The sequence below is a fragment of the Carcharodon carcharias genome, chromosome 5 (assembly GCF_017639515.1).
Source record: "Carcharodon carcharias isolate sCarCar2 chromosome 5, sCarCar2.pri, whole genome shotgun sequence".
NCBI lineage: Eukaryota > Metazoa > Chordata > Chondrichthyes > Lamniformes > Lamnidae > Carcharodon > Carcharodon carcharias.
The window spans coordinates 129655595-129683241 of NC_054471.1; the positions used below are offsets into that span (position 1 = coordinate 129655595).

Sequence of the window (27647 nt, forward strand, 5' to 3'; positions counted from 1 at the left end):
AGTGGATTAATTTTGAATGTTTACAGTGAAAAAAATTGGTCTTTATACAGCTTCTCTTTATAAGACTTAATTGGTAAATGAGTTGTGATTACACAATACACTATTGCCTTAATCAGAAGAAATTTCTGCAACTAAAAGCACAAATTGTAACATGTACATTAGCTAAATATGTGGGGATAATAACTTCCTGAGGTTTTTAAATATATTTGGATAGATGTTTGATTTATAGTTGTCACTTGATTCAGTTGTCCCAATAGTGTTATTTGAAGACAAAAGCATTCTGACTTACAGGCATCTCTCTTGCAGCTATTTCTTGTGGTTCTCAATTTGTTTCATTTGTAACCATTGCAAATAAAATAGCTTATAAAATAGTTGTCAATTTACTCCATATTATGGCCATCTCATTTGGCCACATATATTTATATTTTATGCAATAAACCTTAGTACAAAGGCCAACTGCACAAAAGTGTGTAAGATGACAACTGTTTATTTCAGTGTTGTTTTCAGCACATTTTGAAAACAACTGTTTTGATTTTTACAATACTTTAACTTGCCCTTTTGAATCCATTTCATTTTCTATAACCTGTATATTATTTGACTTTTATCTGCTTTTGATTTGTTACATTTGACTGGTTCACAGATTTTGATTACCTCCATTAGTTCTATTTGCTTTGTTAGCATAGATTAACTGTCATCAGCTTTGTCACTTCATTTGTTCAGGTCTTTAAACATGTCTAGGATTTGAAGCATTTAATTTATATGTTTGCTGCTCTGTTTGGTGAAAGCACTATTTATACAGTGATTTTTGACACTCAAGGAAAAAGTGCCAAAGAGTTTAGTAGAGAGCTAGCAATTGTTAAAGAACAATAAAATCTGGAACTGACAGGAAGAGGAATAAGCATAACTGGAAAGATGAAGACATTTGTTCTAAACAAAATGTGACATGAAAAATGTGACATATGGGAAATAATATTTATGTTATTGAAAACATTTAGTAGGTGCCAGTTTATTTCAGTTGGCAGCATAGCCTCCTCAACCTGAATGCTGAGAGCTTAAATCTCAATCCGTGATTTGAGCTGATAATCTAGACCTTTCAGTCTTCTAATGAGGGTTTGCTGCATTTGGAGGTGTCAGTTTTTAATGAGGCATTCAACTGAAGTTCTGCCTCCTTGGTCAAGTAGAAGTAAAAGATCCCATGGAGGCATATAAAGAGCATGCGTCCTGAGGTCTTGATCAACATTCTTTCCTCAACTAACACCATCAAAAATAAATCTTTTTATTCATCTCAATCGCTGTTTTGATTCAATGTGGAAATGGTTCAGCCCAACATTCCATTGCCAAAGTCATATTCGTTCAGAAAACTAATGCAAAACTATCAAAGACGGTTGGACTCTTTTAAGAAATGAATATTATTGAAATGAGAAAGAACTTTCAATTATATGGAGTCTTATCATATTTTTGGACTATCTAAAACACTTATAGCCAACTATTTAATTTTGAATTGTAGTTGGTCATGGGTTTAAAAAAAGAGGCAGCTAATTTTTGCATAGCAAGGTCCCACAAACTGACAACACAGCTCTCCCTCACTAGCACCCTCAAACATGAGCTAATTTACACGTATCATGTCCCAAAGACATTGGAACGCAGTAGTAGGCCATTTGGCCCATCGAGCCTGCTCAGCCATTCAACATGATCATGGCTGATCATCCACTTCAATGCCTTTTTCTTCACATTACTCCCATATTCCTTTACATTATTGACAGATTTCTAAATACCAATTTTTACTTAATGACTGAGCTTCCACAGTCCTCTGGGATAGAGGATTCCAAAGATTCACAACCCTCTGAGTAAAAAAAAAATTCTCCTCATCTCGGACCTTAGTCGCTTTCCCCTTATTTTGAAATTGTGTCCACTGGTTCTGAACTCATGGGGAGGCAATGGCGTCACTGGACTAATAATCCAGAGACCCAAGGTAATACCCTGGGGACCTGGGTTTGAATCCCGCAACAGCAGACGGTGGAATTTGAATTCAATAAAAATCTGGAATTAAAAGTCTTATGATGACCATGATACCATTGTTAATTGTTGTTAAAAAAACTCATCTGGTTCACTAATGTCCTTTAGGGAAGGAAATCTGCCATCCTTACCTGGTCTGGCCTACGTGTGACTCCAGACCCTTAAAATTTCCTCTGAAAATGGCCTAGCAAGCCACTCAGTTGTATTAAACCGCTATAAAGCCTCAAAAGAATGAAACCAGACGGATCACCCGGCATCAACCTAGGAACAGGAAATAACAACAGCAAACTCAACCCTGCAAAATCTTTACTAGTGTCAAAATCACAGATTAGCTGTCTCACAGACTAGTTGAGCAACAGCCTGACATAGTCATCCTCACAGAATCACACCTTAGATCATAATAGATTATGTCCCAAACACCACCATCACCATCCCTGGGCATGTCCTGTCCCACCTTTAGGACAGACCCAGCAGAGGTGGCGGCACAGTGATATACAGTCCAGAGGGAGTTGCCCTGGGAGTCCTCAACATCGACTCCGGATCCCATGAAATCTCATGGCATCAGGTCAAACATGGGCAAGGAAACCCCCTGCTGATTACCACATACCGCCCTCCCTGAGCTGACGAATAAGTACTCTCCCATGTTGAGCACCACTTGGAGGAAGCACTGAGCATGGCAAGGGCACAGAATGTACCCTGGGTTGAAACTCCAATGTCCATCACCGAGTGTGGCTCAGTAGCACCACCACTGACTGAGCTGGCAGAGTTCTGCTAGACTAGGTCTGTGGCAGGTGGTGAGGGAACCAAGGAGGGAAAAACATACTTGACCTTATCTTCACCAACCTGCCTGCTGCAGATGCATCTGTCCATGACAGAATTGGTGGGAGTGATCACCGCACAGCCCTTGTGGAGACAAAGTCCCGCCTTCACTTTGAGGATACCCTCCATCATGTTGTGTCGCACTACCGCCGTACGAAATGGGATAGATTTCAAACATATCTAGCAACTCAAGACGGGGCATCTATGAGGCGCTGTGGGTCATCAGCAGCAGCAGAATTATATTTGAACACAATCTGTAACCACATGGCCCAGCATACCCCCCCCATTCTACCACTACCACCAAGCTAGGGGATCAATCCTGGTTCAAAGAAGAGTGCAGGAGGGCACGCCAGGAATAACATCAGGGATACCTAAAGATGAGGTGTCAACTTGGTGAAGTTATAACACAGGACTACTTGCGTGCCAAACAGCATAAGTGGCAAGTAATAGACAGAGCTAAGCGATCCCACAACCAACTGATCAGATCTAACTTCAGTAGTCCTGCCACATCCAGTGAATGGTGGCAGACAATTAAACAACTTGCTGGAGGAGGAGGCTCCACAAATATTCCCATCCTCTATGATGGGGGAGCCCAGAACATTAGTGCAAAAGATAAGGCTGAAGCATTTGCTGCAATCTTCAGCCAGCAGTGCAAAGTGGATGATCCATCTCGGCCTTCTCCAGAGGTCCCCAGCATCACGTGCCAATCTCCAGCCAATTCAGTTCACTCCAAGTGATATCAAGAAACGGCTGAAGGCACTCGGTACTGCAAAGGCTTTGGGCCCTGACAATATTTTCGTAATATTACTGAAGACTTGAGCTCCAGAATTTGCCGTGCCACTACCAAGCTGTACCAGTACAGCTGCAAACTGGCATCTACCTGGCTAAGTGCAAAATTGCCCAGTTATGTCCTGTACACACACAGCAGGACAAATCCAACCAGGCCAATTACTGCTCCATCAGTCTATTCTCGATCATCAGCATGTTGATGACCCCTTCCATTACTTTACTATCAAGCAGCATTTGCTTAGCAATATAACCTGCTTACTGATGCCCGGTTTGTGTTCCACCAGGGCCATTCGGCTCCTAACCTCATTACAGCCTTGGTTCAAACATGGACCGAGGCGATGTGACAGTGACTGCCCTTAACATCAAAGCCGCATTTGACCCAGTGTGGCATCAAGGAGCCCCACCAAATTGGAGTTAATGGGAATCAAGGGAAACTCTCCACTGGTTGGAGTCATACCTAGCATAAAGGAATATGGTTATGGTTGTTGCAGTTCAGACATCTCCGCTCCAGGACATCACTGCAGGAGTTCCTCAGAGTAATGTCCTTGGCACAATCATCTTCAGCTGCTTCACCAATGACCTTCCTTCCATCATAAGATCAGAAGTGGGGATGTTCGCTGATAACTGCACAATGTTGAGCGCCATTCACGACGTCTCAGCTGCTGAAGCAGTCCACGTCTAAATGCAGCAAGACCTGGACAATATCCAGGCTTGGGCTGACAAGTGGCAAGTAACATTCATGCCACACAAGTGCCAGGTAATGACCATCTCCAACAAGAGAGAACTTAACCATCCCCCTTGACGTTCAATGGTGTTACCATCGCTGAAACCCACACAATCAACATCCTGGACGTTACCATTGACCAGAAACTGAACGGACCAGCCATATAAATACTGTGGCTACATGAGCAGGTCACAGGCTAGGAATCCTGTGATGAGTAACTCATTTCCTGACTCCCCAAAGCCTGTCCACCATCTACAAAGCACAAGTCAGGAGTGTGATGGAATATTCCCCATTTGCCTGGATGAGTGCAGCTCCCACAACGTTCAAGAAGCTTGACACCATCCAAGTCAAAGCAGCCCACTTGATTGGCACCTCATCCACAAACATTCACTCCCTCCACCACCGACGCACAGAAGCAGCAGTGTGTACCACCTACAAGATGCACTGCAGGAATTCACCAAGGCTCCTTCGACAGCATCTTCCAAACCCATAACCACTACCTTCTAGAAGGACAAGGGCAGCAGATAGATGGGAATACCACCAACTGGAAGTACCCCTCCAAGTCATTCATCATCCTGGCTTGGAAATATATCGCCATTCCTTCACTGCCGCTGGGTCAAATCCTGGAACTTCTTTCCTAACAACACTGTGAGTGTACCCTACCTACACCACATGGACTGCAGCGGTTCAAGAAGGCAGCTCACCACCACCTTCTCAAGGGCAACTAGGGATGGGCAATAAATGCTGGCCCAGCCAGCGAAGCCCACATCCCGTGAATGATTATTTAAAAAAAACTCACCTGCATCTTCCCTGTCTATCCCTTTTTAATTATTTTGTGGGTTTTAATGAGATCACCTCTCATTCTTCAAAACCCTAGACAATACAGGCCCAGTTTCCCCAATCTCTCTTCACAGGACAATCCCACCATTCCAGGACCAAGTCTGGTGAACCTTTGTTGCACTTGCTGTATGGCAGTAATATCCTTCCTCAGGCAAGGGGATTAAAACTGCGCACAGTACTCCAGGTGTTGTCTAACCAAGGTTCTATACAATTGAAGCAAGACTTTGCTACTCCTGTACTTAAATCGCCTTGCAATAAAGGCTAACATACCATTAGCCTCACTAATTGCTTGCTGCACCTGTATGTTAGCTTAACTTATTGATGAGGACACCCAGGTCCCTTTGTAGTTCTACACTTTCTAATCTTTTGCTGTTTAAGAAATACTCTCCCATCTGTCCCTCCTACCAAAGTGGATTACCTCACTTTTTTTTCCATTAATTTCCATATGTCATGTTTCTGTCCACTCACTAAGTCTCTCCAAATCCTCTTCAAGCCACTTCGCATCTTGCTCAGCACACAATCTCAATTAGCTTTGTGTCATCTGCAGACTTGGAAATATTAATTTGGTCCCTACATCCCAATCATTGATTTTTATTGTGAACAGCTGGGGCCCAAGTACTGATCCTTGTAGTACCCCACCAGTTACAGCCTGCCAAAGTAAGGATGACCTGTTTATTCCTAGAGTTGACGTTTCGAGTCCTCATGACCCTTCGACAGAACTTGAGTTCGAGTCCAAGAAAGAGTTGAAATATAAGCTGGTTTAAGGTGTGTGTGTGGGGGGCGGAGAGATAGAGAGAGAGAGAGAGGTGGGGGTGGTGGGGGGGGTGTGGTTGTAGGGACAAACAAGCAGTGATAGAAGCAGATCATCAAAAGATGTCAATGACAATAGTACAATAGAACACATAGGTGTTAAAGTTAAAGTTGGTGATATTATCTAAACGAATGTGCTAATTAAGAATGGATGGTAGGGCACTCAAGGTATGGCTCTAGTGGGTTTTTTTTATATAATGGAAATAGGTGGGAAAAGGAAAATCTTTATAATTTATTGGAAAAAAAAGGAAGGGGGAAACAGAAAGGGGGTGGGGATGGGGGAGGGAGCTCACGACCTAAAGTTGTTGAATTCAATATTCAGTCCGGAAGGCTGTAAAGTCCCTAGTCGGAAGATGAGGTGTTGTTCCTCCAGTTTGCGTTGGGCTTCACTGGAACAATGCAGCAAGCCAAGGACAGACATGTGGGCAAGAGAGCAGGGTGGAGTGTTAAAATGGCAAGCGACAGGGAGGTTTGGGTCATTCTTGCGGACAGACCGCAGGTGTTCTGCAAAGCGGTCGCCCAGTTTACATTTGGTCTCTCCAATGTAGAGAAGACCACATTGGGAGCAACGAATGCAATAGACTAAGTTGGGGGAAATGCAAGTGAAATGCTGCTTCACTTGAAAGGAGTGTTTGGGTCCTTGGACGGTGAGGAGAGAGGAAGTGAAGGGGCAGGTGTTGCATCTTTTGCGTGGGCATGGGGTGGTGCCATAGGAGGGGGTTGAGGAGTAGGGGGTGATGGAGGAGTGGACCAGGGTGTCCCGGAGGGAGCGATCCCTACGGAATGCCGATAAGGGGGGTGAAGGGAAAATGTGTTTGGTGGTGGCATCATGCTGGAGTTGGCGGAAATGGCGGAGGATGATCCTTTGAATGCGGAGGCTGGTGGGGTGATAAGTGAGGACAAGGGGGACCCTATCATGTTTCTGGGAGGGAGGAGAAGGCGTGAGGGCGGATGCACGGGAGATGGGCCGGACACGCTTGAGGGCCCTGTCAACGACCGTGGGTGGAAAACCTCGGTTAAGGAAGAAGGAGGACATGTCAGAGGAACTGTTTTTGAATGTAGCATCATCGGAACAGATGCGACGGAGGCGAAGGAACTGAGAGAATGGGATGGAGTCCTTACAGGAAGCGGGGTGTGAGGAGCTGTAGTCGAGATAGTTGTGGGAGTCGGTGGGTTTGTAATGGATATTGGTGGACAGTCTATCACCAGAGATTGAGACAGAAAGGTCAAGGAAGGGAAGGGAAATGTCAGAGATGGACCACGTGAAAATGATGGAGGGGTGGAGATTGGAAGCAAAATTAATAAATTTTTCCAAGTCCCGACGAGAGCATGAAGCGGCACCGAAGTAATCATCGATGTACCGGAGAAAGAGTTGTGGAAGGGGGCCGGAGTAGGACTGCAACAAGGAATGTTCCACATACCCCATAAAGAGACAGGCATAGCTGGGGCCCATGCGGGTACCCATAGCCACACCTTTTATTTGGAGGAAGTGAGAGGAGTTGAAGGAGAAATTGTTCAGCGTGAGAACAAGTTCAGCCAGACGGAGGAGAGTAGTGGTGGATGGGGATTGTTCGGGCCTCTGTTCGAGGAAGAAGCTAAGGACCCTCAGGCCATCCTGGTGGGGGATGGAGGTGTAGAGGGATTGGACGTCCATGGTGAAGAGGAAGCGGTTGGGGCCAGGGAACTGGAAATTGTTGATGTGACGTAAGGTGTCAGAGCAATCATGGATGTAGGTGGGAAGGGACTGGACAAGGGGAGAGAGAAGGGAGTAAAGATAACGAAAAATGAGTTCTGTGGGGCAGGAGCAAGCTGAGACGATCGGTCTACCGGGGCAGTTCTGTTTGTGGATTTTGGGTAGGAGATAGAAGCGGGCCGTCCGAGGTTGGACGACTATCAGGTTGGAAGCTGTGGGAGGGAGATCCCCAGAGGAGATGAGGTCAGTGACAGTCCTGGAAACAATGGCTTGATGTTCAGTGGTGGGGTCATGGTCCAGGGAGAGGTAGGAGGAAGTGTCTGCGAGTTGACGCTCAGCCTCCGCGAGGTAGAGGTCAGTGCGCCAGACAACAACAGCACCACTCTTGTCAGCGGGTTTGATGACAATGTCAGGGTTGGACCTGAGAGAATGGAGTGCAGTAAGTTCAGAGAGAGACAGGTTAGAATGGGTGAGAGGAGCAGAGAAATTGAGACGACTAATGTCGCGCTGACAGTTCTCAATGAAAAGATCGAGAGAAGGTAAGAATCCAGAGGGAAGGGTCCAGGTGGAGGGAGAATATTGGAGATGGGTAAAAGGATCCGTTGAACTGGAGAGGACTCCTGCCCAAAGAAGTGAGCCCGGAGACGAAGACGGCGGAAGAAGAGTTCAGTATCATGCCGAGCCCGAAATTCATTGAGGTGAGGGCGTAAGGGTATGAAACTAAGTCCTTTGCTGAGCACTGAATGTTCAGCATCGGAGAGGGGAAGGTCAGGGGGTATAGTGAATACACGGTTGGGATTGGAAGAAAGGGTGGGGACGGAGGGACAGGCAGGGGTGGAGGGTCCTAGATGGGTGTTGGTGTCGATGAGTTGTTGGAGCTTGCGTTCCTTAGCACTTGAGAGAAAGAGAAAAAGTTTCTTGTTGAGGCGTCGGATGAGCTGAAGGATAAAATGAAACTGGGGGCACGCGCAGCTTTGAAAAAGGGTACGGCGGTGCTGCTGGAGGGAGAGGTCGAGTGTGTTCATATGGCGGCGCATGGCACTGAGTGTGGATTTCAGAATGTGACAGGAACAGCAGTCCGAGAAATGTTTTATGTCCCGGAGATACCTGTAATCCTGGGTGGGTTCGAAACATGAGGGGTGGAATTTCAGTTGAAATCCACGTGGGGTAAGTCGGAGACGGAGACAGTCACTGAGAAAGGAGATATGGCTGTGAAAGCGGGTTTTAGTAAACACCTTGTCAAACACTAGGAGGGAAATGGAAAGCAAGGAAGGTGAGCAAGACAACAGAGAGATACGGAAATCTTGTCGCAGAGAGGAACAGAACTTCTTCAAGGAGGTAGGCATTTCTTGAAGAGCAGTGGCAGTCAATTAAACACAGAGATAAAAACAAAAAAACTGCGGATGCTGGAAATCCAAAACAAAAACAGAATTACCTGGAAAAACTCAGCAGGTCTGGCAGCATCGGCGGAGAAGAAAAGAGTTGACGTTTCGAGTCCTCATGACCCTTCGACAGAACTTGAGTTCGAGTCCAAGAAAGAGTTGAAATATAAGCTGGTTTAACGTGTGTGTGTGGGGGGTGGAGAGATAGAGAGAGAGAGAGGTTGGGGGGTGGTGTTGTAGGGACAAACAAGCAGTGATAGGAGCAGATCATCAAAAGATGTCAACGACAATAGTACAATAGAACACATAGGTGTTAAAGTTGGTGATATTATCTAAACGAATGTGCTAATTAAGAATGGATGGTAGGGCACTCAAGGTATAGCTCTAGTGGGGCTTTTTTTTAATATAATGGAAATAGGTGGGAAAAGGAAAATCTTTATAATTTATTGGAAAAAAAAGGAAGGGGGAAACAGAAAGGGGGTGGGGATGGGGGAGGGAGCTCACAACCTAAAGTTGTTGAATTCAGTATTCAGTCCGGAAGGCTGTAAAGTCCCTAGTCGGAAGATGAGGTGTTGTTCCTCCAATTTACGTTGGGCTTCACTGGAACAATGCAGCAAGCCAAGGACAGACATGTGGGCAAGAGAGCAGGGTGGAGTGTTAAAATGGCAAGCGACAGGGAGGTTTAGGTCATTCTTGCAGACAGACCGCAGGTGTTCTGCAAAGCGGTCGCCCAGTTTACATTTGGTCTCTCCAATGTAGCGGAGACAACATTGGGAGCAACGAATGCAATAGACTAAGTTGGGGGAAATGCAAGTGAAATGCTGCTTCACTTGAAAGGAGTGTTTGGGTCCTTGGACGGTGAGGAGAGAGGAAGTGAAGGGGCAGGTGTTGCATCTTTTGCGTGGGCATGGGGTGGTGCCATAGGAGGGGGTTGAGGAGTAGGGGGTGATGGAGGAGTGGACCAGGGTGTCCCGGAGGGAGCGATCCCTACGGAATGCCGATAAGGGGGGTGAAGGGAAAATGTGTTTGGTGGTGGCATCATGCTGGAGTTGGCGGAAATGGCGGAGGATGATCCTTTGAATGCGGAGGCTGGTGGGGTGATAAGTGAGGACAAGGGGGACCCTATCATGTTTCTGGGAGGGAGGAGAAGGCGTGAGGGTGGATGCGCGGGAGATGGGCCGGACACGCTTGAGGGCCCTGTCAACGACCGTGGGTAGAAAACCTCGGTTAAGGAAGAAGGAGGACATGTCAGAGGAACTGTTTTTGAATGTAGCATCATCGGAACAGATGCGACGGAGGCGAAGGAACTGAGAGAATGGGATGGAGTCCTTACAGGAAGCGGGGTGTGAGGAGCTGTAGTGGAGATAGCTGTGGGAGTCGGTGGGTTTGTAATGGATATTGGTGGACAGTCTATCACCAGAGATTGAGACAGAGAGGTCAAGGAAGGGAAGGGAACTGTCAGAGATGGACCACGTGAAAATGATGGAGGGGTGGAGATTGGAAGCAAAATTAATAAATTTTTCCAAGTCCCGAGTGGTCTCCTCTACATTGGAGAGATCAAACGTAAACTGGGCGACCGCTTTGCAGAACACCTGCGGTCTGTCCGCAAGAATGACCCAAACCTCCCTGTCGCTTGCCATTTTAACACTCCACCCTGCTCTCTTGCCCACGTGTCTGTCCTTGGCTTGCTACATTGTTCCAGTGAAGCCCAACGCAAACTGGAGGAACAACACCTCATCTTCCGACTAGGGACTTTACAGCCTTCCGGACTGAATATTGAATTCAACAACTTTAGGTCGTGAGCTCCCTCCCCCATCCCCACCCCCTTTCTGTTTCCCCCTTCCTTTTTTTTCTAATAAATTATAAAGATTTTCTTTTTCCCACCTATTTCCATTATATAAAAAAAACCCCACTAGAGCTATACCTTGAGTGCCCTACCATCCATTCTTAATTAGCACATTTGTTTAGATAATATCACCAACTTTAACACCTATGTGTTCTATTGTACTATTGTCATTGACATCTTTTGATGATCTGCTTCTATCACTGCTTGTTTGTCCCTACAACCACACCCCCCCCCACCTCTCTCTCTCTCTATCTCTCCGCCCCCCACACACACACGTTAAACCAGCTTATATTTCAGCTCTTTCTTGGACTCGAACTCAAGTTCTGTCGAAGGGTCATGAGGACTCGAAACGTCAACTCTTTTCTTCTCCGCTGATGCTGCCAGACCTGCTGAGTTTTTCCAGGTAATTCTGTTTTTGTTTTAGATTTCCAGCATCCGCAGTTTTTTTGTTTTTATCTCTGTGTTTAATTGACTGCCACTGCTCTTCAAGAAATGCCTACCTCCTTGAAGAAGTTCTGTTCCTCTCTGTGACAAGATTTCCGTATCTCTCTGTTGTCTTGCTCACCTTCCTTGCTTTCCATTTCCCTCCTAGTGTTTGACAAGGTGTTTACTAAAACCCGCTTTCACAGCCATATCTCCTTTCTCAGTGACTGTCTCCGTCTCCGACTTACCCCACGTGGATTTCAACTGAAATTCCACCCCTCATGTTTCGAACCCACCCAGGATTACAGGTATCTCCGGGACATAAAACGTTTCTCGGACTGCTGTTCCCGTCACATTCTGAAATCCACACTCAGTGCCATGCGCCGCCATATGAACACACTCGACCTCTCCCTCCAGCAACACCGCCGTACCCTTTTTCAAAGCTGCGCGTGCCCCCAGTTTCATTTTATCCTTCAGCTCATCCGACGCCTCAACAAGAAACTTTTTCTCTTTCTCTCAAGTGCTAAGGAACGCCAGCTCCAACAACTCATCAACACCAACACCCATCTAGGACCCTCCACCCCTGCCTGTCACTCCGTCCCCACCCTTTCTTCCAATCCCAACCCCAGCCGTGTATTCACTATACCCCCTGACCTTCCCCTCTTCGATGCTGAACGTTCAGTGCTCAGCAAAGCACTTAGTTTCATACCCTTACGCCCTCACCTCAATGAATTTCGGGCTCGGCATGATACTGAACTCTTCTTCCGCCGTCTTCGTCTCCGGGCTCACTTCTTTGGGCAGGAGTCCTCTCCCAGTTCAACGGATCCTTTTACCCATCTCCAATATTCTCCCTCCACCTGGACCCTTCCCTCTGGATTCTTACCTTCTCTTGATCTTTTCATTGAGAACTGTCGGCGCAACATTAGTCGTCTCAATTTCTCTGCTCCTCACCCATTCTAACCTGTCTCTCTCTGAACTTACTGCACTCCATTCTCTCAGGTCCAACCCTGACATTGTCATCAAACCCGCTGACAAGGGTGGTGCTGTTGTTGTCTGGCGCACTGACCTCTACTTCGCGGAGGCTGAGCGTCAACTCGCAGACACTTCCTCCTATCTCTCCCTGGACCATGACCCCACCACTGAACATCAAGCCATTGTTTCCAGGACTGTCACTGACCTCATCTCCTCTGGGTATCTCCCTCCCACAGCTTCCAACCTGATAGAAGCGGGCCGTCCGAGGTTGGATGACTATCTCCTACCCAAAATCCACAAACAGAACTGCCCCGGTAGACCGATCGTCTCAGCTTGCTCCTGCCCCACAGAACTCATTTCTCGTTATCTTGACTCCCTTCTCTCTCCCCTTGTCCAGTCCCTTTCCACCTACATCCGTGATTCCTCTGACACCTTACGTCACATCAACAATTTCCAGTTCCCTGGCCCCAACCGCTTCCTCTTCAGCATGGACGTCCAATCCCTGTACACCTCCATCCCCCACCAGGATGGTCTGAGGGTCCTTAGCTTCTTCCTCGAACAGAGGCCCGAACAATCCCCATCCACCACTACTCTCCTCCGTCTGGCTGAACTTGTTCTCACGCTGAACAATTTCTCCTTCAACTCCTCTCACTTCCTCCAAATAAAAGGTGTGGCTATGGGTACCCGCATGGGCCCCAGCTATGCCTGTCTCTTTATGGGGTATGTGGAACATTCCTTGTTGCAGTCCTACTCCGGCCCCCTTCCACAACTCTTTCTCCGGTACATCGATGATTACTTCGGTGCCGCTTCATGCTCTCGTCGGGACTTGGAAAAATTTATTAATTTTGCTTCCAATCTCCACCCCTCCATCATTTTCACGTGGTCCATCTCTGACATTTCCCTTCCCTTCCTTGACCTTTCTGTCTCAATCTCTGGTGATAGACTGTCCACCAATATCCATTACAAACCCACCGACTCCCACAACTATCTCGACTACAGCTCCTCACACCCCGCTTCCTGTAAGGACTCCATCCCATTCTCTCAGTTCCTTCGCCTCCGTCGCATCTGTTCCGATGATGCTACATTCAAAAACAGTTCCTCTGACATGTCCTCCTTCTTCCTTAACCGCGGTTTTCCACCCATGGTCGTTGACAGGGCCCTCAAGCGTGTCCGGCCCATCTCCCGCGCATCCACCCTCACGCCTTCTCCTCCCTCCCAGAAACATGATAGGGTCCCCCTTGTCCTCACTTATCACCCCACCAGCCTCCACATTCAATGGATCATCCTCCGCCATTTCCGCCAACTCCAGCATGATGCCACCACCAAACACATTTTCCCTTCACCCCCCTTATCGGCGTTCCGTAGGGATCGCTCCCTCCGGGACACCCTGGTACACTCCTCCATCACCCCCTACTCCTCAACCCCCTCCTATGGCACCACCCCATGCCCACGCAAAAGATGCAACACCTGCCCCTTCACTTCCTCTCTCCTCACCGTCCAAGGACCCAAACATTCCTTTCAAGTGAAGCAGCATTTCACTTGCATTTCCCCCAACTTAGTCTATTGCATTCGTTGCTCCCAATGTGGTCTCCTCTACATTGGAGAGACCAAATGTAAACTGGGCGACCGCTTTGCAGAACACCTGCGGTCTGTCCGCAAGAATGACCCAAACCTCCCTGTCGCTTGCCATTTTAACACTCCACCCTGCTCTCTTGCCCACATGTCTGTCCTTGGCTTGCTGCATTGTTCCAGTGAAGCCCAACGTAAACTGGAGGAACAACACCTCATCTTCCGACTAGGGACTTTACAGCCTTCTGGACTGAATATTGAATTCAACAACTTTAGGTCGTGAGCTCCCTCCCTCATCCCCACCCCCTTTCTGTTTCCCCCTTCCTTTTTTTTCCAATAAATTATAAAGATTTTCCTTTTCCCACCTATTTCCATTATATAAAAAAAAACCCACTAGAGCTATACCTTGAGTGCCCTACCATCCATTCTTAATTAGCACATTCGTTTAGATAATATCACCAACTTTAACTTTAACACCTATGTGTTCTATTGTACTATTGTCGTTGACATCTTTTGATGATCTGCTTCTATCACTGCTTGTTTGTCCCTACAACCACACCCCCCCCCAACCTCTCTCTCTCTCTATCTCTCCGCCCCCCACACACCCACCTTAAACCAGCTTATATTTCAACTCTTTCTTGGACTCGAACTCAAGTTCTGTCGAAGGGTCATGAGGACTCGAAACGTCAACTCTTTTCTTCTCCGCTGATGCTGCCAGACCTGCTGAGTTTTTCCAGGTAATTCTGTTTTTGTTTTGGATTTCCAGGATCCGCAGTTTTTTTGTTTTTATCTCTCTGTTTATTCCTACTCTGTTTGCTGCTTGTTAGCCAACTCATGTCAGTGTATTACTTCCTATCCCATGTGCTATAATTTTTCCTAAGCAACCTCCTGTGGGGCACTTTATCCAAATCCTTCTGAAAATTCAGGTATATACTTCCAACACTCCCCTTAATCAATTCTGTTCATAATGTCCTCAAAAATAACTCCCAAAAGTTTCGTCAAACATGATTTTCCATTCATAAATCCGCATTAACTATGTCGAATCAGTTCATTATTATTCAAGTGTCCATTTATCACATCCTTTATAATGGATTCTAGCATTTTCCCTACTAATTTAAAGCTGTTCTCCATTTTCACCCTCCCTCCCTTCTTAAATAGTTGGGTGACATTTGGTACCTTCCAATCTGCAGGAACCTTTCCTGAATCTATATAATTTTGGAGAATGATCACCAATGCGTCCACTATCTGTATAGCTACTGCTCTTAACACTCTGGGAAGTCGAATATCGGGTCCTGGGGACTTTTCAACTTTCGGTCCCTTTTAATTTCTCCAATAGAACCTCCTTACTAATTCTAATTTACTTCATTCTCTCTAGTCCCTTGGATCTCTAATTCGGGGAGATTTCTTGTGCCTTCCTCAGTGTAGACAGACACAAAGTAATTATTTAGCTTCTCTGCCATTTCTGTATTTCACATTATAAACTTACCTGACTTTGCTGTTATGGACCCAAATTTGTCTTAGCCAAATATTTCCTTTTTATGTACCTAAAGAAACTTTTACAGCCTGTTTTTGTGTTTTTTGCTAGTTTACATTCATACTCTATTTTCCCTTTCTTTACCAGTTTCTTGGTCCTCCTTTATTCTAAAATGCTCCCAATCCTCAGGCTTACTACTATGCCTGGCAACTTTATAGGCCTTTTTTTCTTCTTTTATAATCCTTAACCTCCTTTCTTAGCCATGGTTGACTGGCTTTTTTTCTGAGCCTTAAAGGAATGTATAGTTGCTGTAAACTATGAAATAATTCTTTAAGGACTATCCATTGCCTATATACTGTCATACCTTTTAATATGTTTTCCCAATCCACCTCAGCCAATTTGCCTCTCATTCTTCATAATTTCCTTCGTTTAAATCAACACCCTGGCTTCAGATTGAACTACCTCACTTTCAAGTACAATGTAAAATAATGTATAATGTCACTCATCCCTAAAGGTTCTTTTACAACAAGATTATTACTTATCCCTTTTTTGTTACATAACACAAGGTCCAAAATAGCCTGTTCTCTAGTCGGTACCTCAACACACTGCTTTAGAAAACCATCCCTGACACTTCAGAAACTCGTCCTATGAAGGCACCCATGATTACTGTGTTACCCGTGCTACATGCTTCTCGAATTGCTTCATTAATGCTATGCCCCACACTACGACTCCTATTTGGTGTTCTATAAACAACTCCCATCAATATTTGCTGCCCCTTTCGGCTTCTTAGCGCCACCCAGACAGATTCCACGTTTTGTTCCTCCCTACTAACATACTGATCCCATCTTTTATTATCTGCACAACACCACTTCCTTTTCCCTCTCCTTCCTAAATGTCGAGTAACTTTGAATATTCTGTTCTCAGTGCTCGTCACCCTGCAGCCATGTTTCCATAATTACTATTAGATTCTGTTAAGGTGTAACTTGTCCACCTTGTATAGGTCCCACCTGCTTCTGAACTGGTCCTAATGCCTCAGAAATCTGATGCCCTCCCCCCTACACAAATCTCCGGCCATATGTTCAATAGCTCAATCCTCCTATTCCTATGCTCACTAGCACATAGTATTGGGAATAATCTTGAGATTACTACTCTTGAGGTCCTGCTTTTTACTTTCCTTCCTAACCCCCTAAAATCTGCTTTCAGGACCTCCTTCCCTCTTCCTACCTATGTTGTTTGTACCAATGTGGACCACAACCTCTGGCTGTTCACCCTCCTCAAGAAGGATTCCCCGCAGCTACTCCGTGACATCCTTGACCCTGGCACCAGGGAGGCAACATACCATCCTGGAGTCACGTTTACAGTTGCAGAAACACCTGTCAGATCCCCTATCACTATTGTTCTTCCTCTCTTCTCCCTCCTCTTCTGTTCAGCTGAGCCATCCATGGTGCCACGAACTTAGCTCTGACTACAATCCCCTGGGGAACCATTGCCCTCACCAGTCTCCAAAATGGAAAACTGATTAGCAAGCAAGATGGACCCAGGGTTCCTCCACTACCTGCCTGGTTCTCTTAGACTGCCTGGCAGTCACCCTTTCCCTCTATCTGTACACTCCTAACCTGTGGTGTGACCATCTCCTTAAACATGCAATCCACATAGTTCTCTGCCTTATGGATGCACCACAGTGAGCCCAGCCACTGCTGAAGTTCTAAAACCCAGAACTCAAGCTTTTGAAGCTGGTGACACTTCCTGCAGATGTGTTTGTCTAGGACACTTGGTGCATCCATGACTTCCCATATACCGCTGGATGTACTTTCTACTCAGCCGAGCTGAGCTGCAATACTGTAACTTTAAAAACTATTTATTACAATTAGAATAAGTAGAATGGAACACCTTACCAGTTACTCACCAATCAGCCTCTTACCCTGTACCAAAGAACAGCCAACTACTGGAGGCTGGAAAAAGAAAGAAGCACTTCCCTCACTGAACTCCCTCGCTCACCAAACTCTCACTTTATACTGGGAACACTGAGGAAGCACTGAGGAAGATTTATTTTTATGCTGCCTGAAAAACAAGTGATTCAAGATTCTGAAAACCAGTTTAAGCTAGTTACCTAATTAACTAGCTGCAGCTGCTCTAGAGTTTGTGTACTCCTGCCTTAAAGCTGGAATAAAACTTAACCTCTCTAAACCTAAGAGTAATTTTTAGTTAATTGCTAAATTAAGGAAAAAACTAGACTTTAGATATAAATTAACTCTTAAAAGTCTCACTTATCATCTCTCAGTGCAGACTGTAAGAGATGTACAACATGCAAGAGATTGTGTACTGTTTAAGTCAAACCTTACTTTTTGCTTATTTAAAGAGTGGACTTTGCTAAACCAAAACATGGCTCCTTTAGGACACATGATTCACAAGTTAGCTACAGTTTCTGGAAATTTCCAACAGCAGTTACAGGATAAAAGCACAATCTTTATCCTTGTGGTATCTCACAGCTCTCATTTTGAAGGCACATTACAATCAACAAAACCAGGGGCCAGCAGGCAATCTGTCTCCCCAGACTTGTCCATTAACAAAGGGAGAGCCATCTAAACTCATTATACCTGTAGAGGCGCTAATAACCATGATCCATCTCCTAAGGTGACCAGTGGATTTTGGCCAGAGGCATAGGAACTACTTAGAAGATGGTGATTAGTTTTCAGGGGACCTTCCAGGTGGTAGTATTACCATGTGTCTGCTGCTTTTGTCCTTCTAGATGGTAGCAGTCGTAGGTTTGAAAGATGCTGTCTAGGAGTCATGGTGAGTTGCTGCAGTGCATCTTGTAGATGGTACACACTGCTGTCACTGTGCTGGTGGTGGAGGTAGTGAATGTTTGTGGATTGGGTGAGCTTCTTGAGTGTTGTTGGAGCTGCACTCATCCTGGCAAGTGGGAGTATTCCATCACACTCCTAACCTGTGCCTCATAGATGGTATTGGGGAGTCAGGAGGTGAGTTACTGATCTCAGAATTCATGGCCTCTGACCTGCTCTTGTATCCACAGTACTTATATGGCCAGTTCAGTTCAGTTTCCAGCTAATGGTAACCCCCAGGGTGTTGATAGAGGGGGATTCAGTGATAGTAATGCTATTGAATGTCAAGGAGCGGTGGTTAGATTCTCTCTCGTTGGAGATGGTCATTGCTTGGCACTTGTGTGGCGTGAATGTTACTTGCCACTTGTCAGCTCAAGCTTGGATATTGTCTGGGTCTTGTTGCATTTGGACATGAACTGCTTCAGCATCTGAGGAGTTGAGACAATCATCAGCAAACATCTCCACTTCTGATCTCATGATGGAAGGAAGGTCATTGATGAAACAGCTGAAAATGGTTGGGGCAAGGACACTACTCTGAGGAAGCTCTGCAGCGATGTCCCCGGATTGAGATGATTCACCTCCAACAACCACAACCATCTTCCTTTGTGCTTGGTGTGACTCCAATCAAGTTTTCCCCCTGATTCCCATTGACTCCAGTTTTACTCAGGACTTGGGCAGAAGACTCTCAGGAGGATAGTGGTACCATTTTATGGATCTCAGAGCACCCCCGAAGGGACCAAATATCCCTACCAACTCGTGGAAGTCCCTGGCTTGTGACTGATCAAAATGGAGAAGATTTAGCTGGGAAGATATTGAGCACATTGAGAGACTTCGGCAACGTGCAGCGGCAAAGTCAAAGTGTAAGAGAGAGGGCACAACCCTTCAAACCACTAATCTATTCAACCCTTTACCTACCCTACATGTGACAGAGTCTGCAGATCGTGCATTGTACCAATCAACCATCTTGGAACTCATTTAACCTGAGTGGAAGCAAGTCATCCTCGATTCCGAGGGATTGCCTAAGAAGAAGAGATTCCATGAAACTTCAGAGTATCAGATATGCGTGCTGCAATGAACCACCTTATGAAATACTGGAGACCCCGCAATACATTCTGGGTTTACTGGAATCATCCTTTTGGTGGAAGAAGTGCATAACTGGACTGTGCGATGTGGACTGCAACTAGAGTTGCATGGCTGAAATAGAGACCTTTCCTGCAGTTGGAGAAGGGCAACTCAGAGGCCCTTCTGAGTTGGTTCCTAGCACTTTTCCCAAGCACATTGCTGTTTCCCTCTTTCTCCCTTCCCCATTTAGAATTTTTAAGAACTCGGCATATAAACCATCTATCTACGTTTGCTGTTCTACCCTCAGCTAGGTAATTCAGCTCAGAGTCTGCTTCCATTGAACTGGTTCATTTAAAGCTTTCAATTTGCCTTACAGACCTCACTAGTTTTTCTAGCCTCCATGCAAATGACCCTTCATGGTTTGTTGAACCAGACATCAAATTAGTATTCTGTCCCGACTTTGAAGATAACCTCGCTTGTACGTTGGAGAGCATTGGACTTGATGATCGTTTGCCACAAAGAACTTTAATCAAAGAATACAATTTATCATTTTATGTAAGACTGTGTACTGTTGCGGATGAATGGAGCTTTGACCTTGCTTCACCTCCCTAAATGCATACTGGCTTCTCATTATGATGCAACTTACTCTATCTTTGCTGCAGCTAATGATTGCTCTGAGAAGGCTTTAAGTACAGCTTTAAAAGTTTTCACTTTGCTCAACATTTTTCTGTCCTTTTGCACTTTAACAAAGAGTCACTTAGTTATGGAGAAGCAAGCAAACTCTAGCCCAAAACAAAAACAGAATTACCTGGAAAAACTCAGCAAGCCTGGCAGCATTGGCGGAGAAGAAAAGAGTTGACGTTTCGAGTCCTCATGATCCTTCAACAGAACTGAGTGAATATTAGGAGAGTGGTGAAATATAAGCTGGTTTAAGGTGGGGGGGTTGTTGGTTGGGAGGAGAGAAGTTGTGGGGGGGGGTGGGTGTGGTTGTAGGGACAAGCAAGCAGTGATAGGAGCAGATAATCAAAAGATGTCACAGAGAAAGGAACAAAGAGGTGTTGAAGGTGGTGATATTATCTAAACGAATGTGCTAATTAAGAATGGATGGCAGGGCACACAAGGTACAGCTCTAGTAGGGGTGGGGTGGAAAGACTAGCAGGGCTTAAAAGATTTTAAAAAAATGGAAATAGGTGGGAAAAGAAAAATCTATATAAATTATTGGAAAAAAACAAAAGGGAGGGGGAAGAAAAGGAAAGGGGGTGGGGATGGAGGATGGAGTTCAAGATCTAAAGTTGTTGAATTCAATATTCAGTCCAGAAGGCTGTAAAGTGCCAAGTTGGAAGACGAGGTGCTGTTCCTCCTGTTTGCGTTGGGCTTCACTGGAACAATGCAGCAAGCCAAGGACAGACATGTGGGCAAGAGAGCAGGGTGGAGTGTTAAAATGGCAAGCGACAGGGAGGTTTGGGTCTTTCTTGCAGGCAGACCGCAGGTGTTCTGCAAAACGGTCGCCCAGTTTACATTTGGTCTCTCCAATGTAGAGGAGACCGCATTGGGAGCAACGAATGAAGTAGACTAAGTTGGAGGAAATGCAAGTGAAATGCTGCTTCACTTGAAAGGAGTGTTTGGGCCCTTGGATGGTGAGGAGAGAGGAAGTGAAGGGGCAGGTGTTGCATCTTTTGCGTGGGCATGGGGAGGTGCCCTAGGTAGGGGTTGAGGATTAGGGGGTGATGGAGGAGTGGACCAGGGTCTCCCAGAGGGAACGATCCCTATGGAATGCTGCCGGGGGCGGGGGTGAAGGGAAGATATGTTTGGTGGTGGCATCATGCTGGAGTTGGCGGAAATGGCGGAGGATGATCCTTTGAATGCGGAGGCTGTTGGGGTGGTAAGTGAGGACAAGGGGGACCCTATCATGTTTCTGGGATGGAGGTGAAGGCGTGAGGGCGGATGTGCGGGAGATGGGCTGGACACGGTTGAGGGCCCTGTCAACGACCGTGGGTGGAAAACCTCGGTTAAGGAAGGAGGACGACATGCCAGAGGAACTGTTTTTGAAGGTAGCATCATCAGAACAGATGTGACGGAGGCAAAGGATCTGAGAAAATGGGGTGGAGTTCTTACAGGAAGCGGGGTGTGAGAAGCTGTAGTCGAGGTAGCTGTGGGAGTCGATAGGCTTGTATTGGATAATGATGGACACTCTATCACCAGAAATTGAGACAGAGAGGTCAAGGAAGGGGAGGGAAGTGTCAGAGATGGACCACGTGAAAATGGAGGGGTGGAGATTGGAAGCAAAATTAATAAATTTTTCCAAGTCCCGATGAGAGCATGAAGCAGCACCGAAGTAATCATCGATGTACCGGAGAAAGAGTTGTGGGAGGGGGCCGGAGTAGGACTGCAACAAGGAATGTTCCACACACCCCATAAAGAGACAGGCATAGCTGGGGCCCATGCGGGTACCCATAGCCACACCTTTTATTTGGAGGAAGTGAGAGGTGTAGAAGGAGAAATTGTTCAGCGTGAGAACAAGTTCAGCCAGACGGAGGAGAGTAGTGGTGGATGGGGATTGTTCTGGCGTCTGTTCGATGAAGAAGCTAAGGGCCCTCAGACCATCCTGGTGGGGGACAGAGGTGTAGAGGGATTGGACGTCCATGGTGAAGAGGAACCGTTTGGGCTAGGGAACTGGAAATTGTTGATGTGACGTAAGGTGTCAGAGGAATCACGGACGTAGGTGGGAAGGGACTGGACAAGGGGAGAGAGAAGCAAGTCAAGATAACAAGAAATGAGTTCCGTGGGGCAGGAACAGGCTGACACGATCGGTCTACCGGGACAGTTCTGTTTGTGGATTTTGGGTAGGAGCTAGAAGTGGGCTGTCCGATGTTGGGCGACTCTCAGATATCAGATATCTGATAGATTATCTATAGTCGCCCAACCTCGGACAGCCCGCTTCTATCTCCTACCCAAAATCCACAAACAGAACTGTCCCGGTAGACCGATCGTGTCAGCCTGTTCCTGATCCACGGAACTCATTTCTTGTTATCTTGACTCGCTTCTCTCTCCCCTTGTCCAGTCCCTTCCCACCTACGTCCGTGATTCCTCTGACACCTTACGTCATATCAACAATTCCCAGTTCCCTGGCCCCAACCGCTTCCTTCTCACCATGGACGTCCAATCTCTCTACACCTCCGTCCCCCACCAGGATGGTTTGAGGGCCCTTAGCTTCTTCCTTGAACAGAGGGCCGAACAATCCCCATCAACCACTACTCTCCTCCGTCTGGCTGAACTTGTTCTCACACTGAACAATTTCTCCTTTAACTCCTCACTTCCTCCAAATAAAAGGTGTGGCCATGGGTACCCGCATGGGCCCCAGCTATGCCTGTCTCTTTATGGGGTATGTGGAACATTCCTTGTTCTGGTCCTACTCCAGCCCCCTCCCACAACTCTTTCTCCGGTACATCGATGATTACTTTGGTGCTGCTTCATGCTCTCATCGGGACTTGGAAAAATTTATTAATTTTGCTTCCAATCTCCACCCCTCCATCATTTTCACGTGGTCCATCTCTGACACTTCCCTTCCCTTCCTTGACCTCTCTGTCTCAATTTCTGGTGATAGTCTATCCACCAATATCCATTACAAGCCTACCGACTCCCACAGCTACCTCGACTACAGCTTCTCACACCCCGCTTCCTGTAAGAACTCCATCCCATTCTTTCAGTTCCTTTGCCTCCGTCACATCTGTTCTGATGATGCTACCTTCTAAAACAGTTCCTCTGACATGTCGTCCTCCTTCCTTAACCGAGGTTTTCCATCCATGGTCGTTGACGGGGCCCTCAACCATGTCCGGCCCATCTCCCGCACATCCGCCGTCACGCTTTCTCCTCCCTCCCAGAAACATGATAGGGTCCCTCTTGTCCTCACTTACAACCCCACCAGCCTCCGCATTCAAAGGATCATCCTCTGCCATTTCCACCAACTCCAGTGTGATGCTACCCCCCCCCCCCCCCCCCCCACTGGCGACATTCTGTAGGGATCGTTCCCTCCGGGACACCCTGGTCCACTCCTCCATCATCCCCTACTCCTCAGCCCCTACCTATGGCACCTCCCCATGCCCATGCAAAAGATGCAACACCTGCCCCTTCACTTCCTCTCTCCTCACCGTCCAAAGGCCCAAACACTCCTTTCAAGTGAAGCAGCATTCACTTGCATTTCCCCAACTTAGTCTACTGCATTCGTTGCTCCCAATGCGGTCTCCTCTATATTGGAGAGACCAAATGTAAACTGGGCGACCGCTTTGCAGAACACCTGCGGTCTGTCTGCAAGAAAGACCCAAACCTCCCTGTCGCTTGCCATTTTAACACTCCACCCTGCTCTCTTGCCCACGTGTCTGTTCTTGGCTTGCTTCATTGTTCCAGTGAAGCCCAACGCAAACTGGAGGAACAGCACCTTGTCTTCCGACTAGGCACTTTACAGCCTTCTGGACTGAATATTGAATTCATCAACTTTAGATCTTGAACTCCCTCCTCTATCCCCACCCCCTTTCCTTTTCTTCCCCCTCCCTTTTGTTTTTTCCAATAATTTATATAGATTTTTCTTTTCCCACCTATTTCCATTCTTTTTAAATCTTTTAAGCCCTGCTAGTCTTCCCACCCCACCCCTACCAGAGCTGTACCTTGAGTGCCCTGCCATCCATTCTTAATTAGCACATTCATTTAGATAATATCACCACCTTCAACACCTCTTTGTTCCTTTGTCTGTGACATCTTTTGATTATCTGCTCCTATCACTGCTTGCTTGTCCCTACAACCACACCCCCCCCACCACAACTTCTCTCCTCCCAACACCCCCCCCCCACGACCTTAAACCAGCTTATATTTCACCCCTCTCCTAATATTCACTCAGTTCTGTTGAAGGGTCATGAGGACTCGAAACATTAACTCTTTTCTTGTCTGCCAATGCTGCCAGACCTGCTGAGTTTTTCCAGGTAATTCTGTTTTTGTTTTGGATTTCCAGCATCCGCAGTTTTTTGTTTTTATCTTTTGTTTTTAAACTCTAGCCCACGTTTATTTAACTTCAGCTGCAGACATGAGGTGATCTTTGAACCCATATTATTTACTGAAAAGGTACCAAGGACAGAAGAATACAGTTAAATCAGAGATTTGAATATTTGGATTGATTTCAATAGAGCAGAGAAAATTAAAGAGAATTTTGAACATTTCTCTTAATTTCAGAAAGATTTGAAAGGATAAACAGTATTGTTTCCACCAAACAGTAAATCAGTAGCATAAGGCCACAAATTAAAGATAGCAACAGAAGAAAAAGTGGGAAATGGAAATCCTAGAATAGGTGCAGCACAGAAGAAGGCTATTCAACCTAACAAACCCATGTTGGCTCTCTGTTAGTGCTACTTTCACTGCTTTTTCACCATAGCACTACAGATTTATTTTTTCAGGCGCTTGTTTAGTTTTCTTTTGGAAGCCAAGATTGAATCTGCCTGCACCACCCTTTAAACCAGCATATTCCAAATTTTAACCACTCGCTGCAGGATAAAAGATTTTTCTCATGCCTTCTTTGATTATTTTGCCAATCATTTTAAGTCTGTGCCCCCTGATTCTCGACTGTTCTACCAATAAAAACAGTTTATTTCTATTAACTGTGTGCATATCCGTCACGATCTTGAACATCTCTATCAAATCTCCTCTCAGGTTTCTCTTTAAGGAGAACAACCCATTTTCTCCAGCCTATTCACATAACTGAAATAGTTCATTCCTGGACCAGTTTATTTACATATTTTCTGTGCCCTCTCTAAAGTCGTCATATCCTTCCTAAAATGTTGTGCCTAAAATTGGACACACTATTCCAATTGAGTCTGAATCAGTGTTTATATAATGGTTCATCATAATTTCTTCACTTTTGGACTGTATGCCTCTTTTTATAAAGCCCAGGATTCCATATGCCCCTTTAACAACTTTCTCAACGTGCCCTGCCACCTTCAGTGATTTGTGCACATGTAGCTCTGGTGTCCCTGTTTTTGCATGCCTTTAGAATTGCACCTTTTAGTTTATAGGGTAGGTTAGAAGACTTACTTTTCAGGCAAATAGTTTCTTGATTATGGAAAAATGTTAAAGCACGAGGAAAGTGCTGCAAAATGGAATGAGTGTGCGGGTAGCTTAAATTTGAAAGTGGCACTGGCACATGCACCACTGGGTGGAATAGCCTGCATTTATGATGAAATTTTAATGGTTCTACAGCTTACTAGACAAATAGGGAAGGTCTGGTTTAAAGAGGAAAGATAAAACAAAATAAATGAAAATTTAGCATCAGAAGTAACTAGCACCGAAAAGTAGGATGGAAAAATATTTACGTAAGAATATAGTTAAGGGCCTGGATTCTGCAGCAATAACAACAGTGAGACTTTGTTCTCAGTGTTACTACAGAGGAAGTTGGGCAGCAGCATCCAGCATTTGCACATGCACTTTTAAAAGTAGAAATCTTTCAGAAATACCTGCTCTTCCACTGAACGCTCTATAATAGTTCTCACCAATAGACTTGGCTTTGAAAGTCATGCGATGGCATGAAATTAGAACACTTGAGCGCTAGGTCCTCCATTAAGGATGCCATTATAAGTTACAGCTGGTGCATTAAGGAGTAAGAATTACCAAACAACCTGATTGGTGCTGAAAATTTACTTTTTCAATTTTGGAATTGTGGAGTCTCATTCTCATTCCTTCCAAGGTTGATTAGCATTTTATCTGTTTAACACCATCTGTCCATCCCAATTTTTATTCTGCTTTTATGCATAATTTTTATCTAATTAATACTTTCTGCATAGCTGAGGGAGTCTTTGATTTGATTGCTTGAAGAGTTGGGCTGTTCCTTGCTGTGCACTCAGATTCCACAGATCCCTATAGAGGGCGCTGCGCTGAATCGGAAACTATTGGAGCCTGCTCTTAAAAGCCTACAAAACCTTGTGGGTAACCATCAGCAGATGAATGGTGAGTGCCATTTATTTGCTGCTGAGCACAAAATCCTGGCCTTCATTTTTTTTACATGAGCAATATTTCTGTTATTTCATGGCAATAGTTGCACAAATATCCCTGCTGCTGTACGTGAGTATTTTGGATTACCTGGTGCAGCAAGTAGAAATAAAATGGGCAGGAGGATTGTATGCCTGTAAGGAGGCCTCCCTGATTTTTCATCCAAGCACAGAGGCAGGAATATCTATCCTATCTTCATTGAGTAAATAGCACCAAAGTGGAGGGTTGGTAGGGCTAAAGAAAATCACAGTGGACATCACCATAATATGGTATTTTCTAAAATAACTAATGAATTTTCATTTTAATTAATTAACATGCTGTTGAAACGAAATAATATGGAGATGTGTCATAAAGTTTGTGTGTCAACTGAGTCACTAAGTGACAAACTGTATCTTGCTTGTGAGCAACAAAACTTGTGTACTCATGTCATCCTCACCAAGTGTTTTCTATGTATGTTTGATAGGATGGGAAGTAAAACAACAAATGATTTGTATTGATGTTGAAAATTACAGCCAGTTCCTTAGATATTCGGTTACGATATGTGCTGTTTAAAGCCATCCTTGTAGCATGTTTGTGACAGAGAAGAACTTAATTCTGTTTAGGATTAGCTTTCTTTATAAATTACTTGAAAGTCTAATAAGTTACTGATAAGGGAAGATGGTGGTGGTAATGTCATTGGGTTAGTAATCCAAAGGCCTAGGCTAATGCCATGTGTGCTATGTGTTCAACTGGTGGAATTTGAACTTGATTGATTAATCTTAAAAAATCAATTACCTAAAAGGAAAATTTGGAGTTGAAGGCTAGTCTCAGTAATGGTTCCATGAAACTATCATTGGGCGTCATGAAAGTCCATATGGTTCATGAATGCCCTTTAGGAAAGGAAATCTGCCAACTTTGCCTGTCCTGGCTTACATGTGACTCCAGACTGTCATCCATTTGGTGACTCTTAGCTGCCCTCTGAATTGGCCTAGCAAGCCATTCAGTTGTACCAAACCGCTACAGAAAATTGATAAGGAATAAAACTGGATGGATCGCCTTGCATCGACTTAGGCACTGGAAACGACAATGGCACGTCCAACCCTGCAAAGTCTTTCTCGCTAACATCTGGGGCCTTGTGCCAAAAATGGGAGAGCTGTCCCAAAGGCTAATCAAACAACAGCCTGACATGGTCATAGGACAATCCCCTCATTCCCCGGATTAATCTATGAGGAAAGATTGAGGAGACTGAGCCTGAATTCTCTGAAATTTAGAAGAATGAGAGGTGATCTCATTGAAATGTACAAAATTCTTACAGGGCTCAACAGGGTAGATGCAGGAAGGATGTTTCCCTGTTGGGGGTCTAATGCCAGGGGACACAGT

The 27647-nt window shown here is 45.5% G+C and overlaps 1 protein-coding gene across 12 annotated transcripts in view; it reads left to right on the forward strand.

The window, feature by feature from the left end:
• tbc1d32 (TBC1 domain family, member 32) overlaps positions 1-27647 on the forward strand; it is a 418366-nt gene that overhangs the window by 98459 nt on the left and 292260 nt on the right. The gene's annotated exons all lie outside the window — the stretch shown is intronic.